We start from the raw sequence: 2,991 nt of genomic DNA, 5'->3' as shown, positions 1-2,991 counted from the left end.
CAACATTTAACTAGCATGCAAAAATTATAAAAATTCCCTTCTTAATAAAAATTGCAAAAACATACAAAGAAATGTTATCATAAATAAGAACCATCATTAACATCAATATAATATCCAATACATAAACTAGAACATAAATATATAAATGATATAAATGCCCTCATATAGACTCTCATTGACCATTGCTTACACTGCAACCACTACGATCACTTATAATTGTAAAACATAAATAGTAAAGAAATGAGTGAAAAGTCACTCAATAAATAAGAGACTCTACTAACTTTTATATAATCTTCAAACTACCTTGACTCGACCCACTATAACTCGATCATCGGGAGTCTATCTCTAAACTCTCATAGTGATGACATAGGTCTTATTTTTCATACCTATAAACTCAAGAACCTTTAGGCTCCATAAAAACATCTATTGGGACTATTTGAGTTCCACTTAGTCACTAAAAAATCATTTTGAATTCTAAACTGGTGTGACATATCATCTCTTGGGTGAAAACACTATCTCATTCATAATTGTATACTAGGTCAATTGGATTAGATTAATACATAAATTGGACACCTTTGTCATGTGAGCATTTGTTGTATAGTCTACTCATCTACACCATTACGAACTGTTAAACTATAACCAAGAGTTGCTACAAGCAAGGTACCCTACTACGAACATGTATTACTGTGAGTAGTGTAAGGAGTATAAACTTACGGTGCCCTCATAACAACTCTAAAATATGTCTAGCATATATACATCTCAAGCCGCATAATCATCTCAAGCTTGTCATGATTTTCACCCTACTCATAACTCATGCCTCAACATTATCTCTCTCTTGGGTACAAAGGGCACTACTATGCACCTGAAAAGTTCGTACTAATCCAAGACAACCTATTAAACATATAATTATTTCCTTAATTTTCACTATTCATTAAACATAATGCATAAGTGTACACTGTTAGGTATACGAGTGTGTGTTACTCTCTCTATGTATGGCTACTCTCTCACACATGCTTATACATACTACGTATGGGTGTGCATAGTCGTATGCATGGGCATGTCTCTTCTTTGAATGATTGAATGGCTTAGAGGAGGGTGAATTAGGCTTTTTAAAATAATTTTTACCAAATTAAATAATTAAAACATTTTATACAACTTAATGACTGTTGACTATTTTTAATAAGCTTTATGAGAATATAACATCCACAGGTAAGTCTAAGGACATTTTCAACTTTTTCTCTGTATTATTATGTTTTAAGCTAAGTATTATTGAGTTTATAGTAGGGACGTTCGTGCATCATAAGGGTGACGCCTATTTGTCCTTTAGAAGGGCAGAAAAGTCATTTCACATTGAGCATGTGAAGATGATTAAGGATGGAGAAACACAAGCCCGTGTCAAATTTGGGTCAAAAATAGAAAAAGTTAAAAAAAGTGATGTATACCTAAATAGCCACCAATTGTGTGCGTAAGTGGCGTATTATATGAAAGCAATAGAGCTATACGAGAGATGGATACCTATGAGATGCATAATACATTTGACACTAAAGTGCATTAGCTACTTATTTTTAGTTTAAGTATGTATGATAAGGGATAGTGACATTTCAGTGAGATGTATCACATATGAGCCCGTGGTAAGGACCACTTAGGATGATAATTCATATAACAGTCTCGTAGTTATGCATCTGTGATAAAAGAAAGATTGCGATTAGTTTCCCCGTGTGATCAGGGTATCATAATTAGTTAGCCTGAGAGTCTAATCGATATGTGTGCGAGGCACAATAGTTAGTAGACATTCGGGATGTCAATTGCTTTCACGAGGGCATAAGATATGTTGAGTTCAACGTAGGACTATTAGTTTGTGTGACATGGCTTATGTATTTATGAAAAAAGGTGTCGAGAGTACATGGTTAGGCATAAGAGGATGTCAAAAAACATTCGTTTTAACCATATACAGACTTACTACTAGAACATAAGGATTATAAGATATTTTATATACAAAGTGTTGAAAGGTCATCTACTTATTGAGTGTTTTTCACTCAAGTGTTCCTTTTATATAGTTTGTAAGTAGAGTTGAGTAACAGGGTATGCAGGGAAACCAACGGTCTAGCTTAGTTCATTGCATAAGGTGAAGAGGGCATTTCTATCATTTATATTATTTTATTTTAAGTAGTTTGAGATATAGGTTATATTTATGAGCTTATTTGAGATGTTTAGTATTCTGACACACATGTTTATATGTAATACCCTTAGGTATGTTCCAGGGGTATTTATGTCTTTTGACCTTATTTTGAGATATTCTCAATATTAAATATATATATATATATATATATATATATATATATATATATATATATATATATGTTCACCTGATATATAAAGAAATACAAAAAAAAAAAAAAGAGATAAATATGTATATAAAGAGAGAAAAGACAAAAAACTAAAGGAAACTTTAAGCTTTTTCCATCATCTTCTCCCGTCCATTCCAGTAGCCAGCCTCCTTCATGTTGTTTTCTTTTGTTTTGTGAAGAAAAAGGAAGGAATTGAAAGGATTTTGGAAGATAAAATAAGAAAAGAAAAAAAGGAAGCACTTTGGAAGCTTTGGTAACCAAAAGATCTCCTTCCTTTCCCTTTACCTATGCTTATATATATTTGATGCATGTTATATGAATATGTTAGTGTGTTTTGGTGTTGATTTAAGGTGGTTTTGGTGATAAAGGAAGCAAGACAAGAAAGAGAGAGCCAACTTGCGAAGATTGACTTGAAATAAGGTAAGGGGTATTATCTTTGATATGTTGTATGTTTTAGGCTTTTGGTTCTTTGGTTCTATGTTATAAATGATGATTTTGAAGTTGAGAAATTTTTTTTTGCCATTTGGGGTATCTATATGTGTGATTTTGTTTATGACAGAGAGTTGGATAATATTTACAGTTTTGCCACTGATTTCGTCTCACATTTTGACTGTCTTATTTGATTAATCATGAGTGCTATTGT

The sequence above is a fragment of the Mangifera indica genome, chromosome 16 (assembly GCF_011075055.1).
Source record: "Mangifera indica cultivar Alphonso chromosome 16, CATAS_Mindica_2.1, whole genome shotgun sequence".
In the NCBI taxonomy this organism is placed as follows: Eukaryota; Viridiplantae; Streptophyta; class Magnoliopsida; order Sapindales; family Anacardiaceae; genus Mangifera; species Mangifera indica.
The sequence above is the reverse complement of the archived record's forward strand: the minus strand, read 5'-3'. Positions refer to the sequence as shown.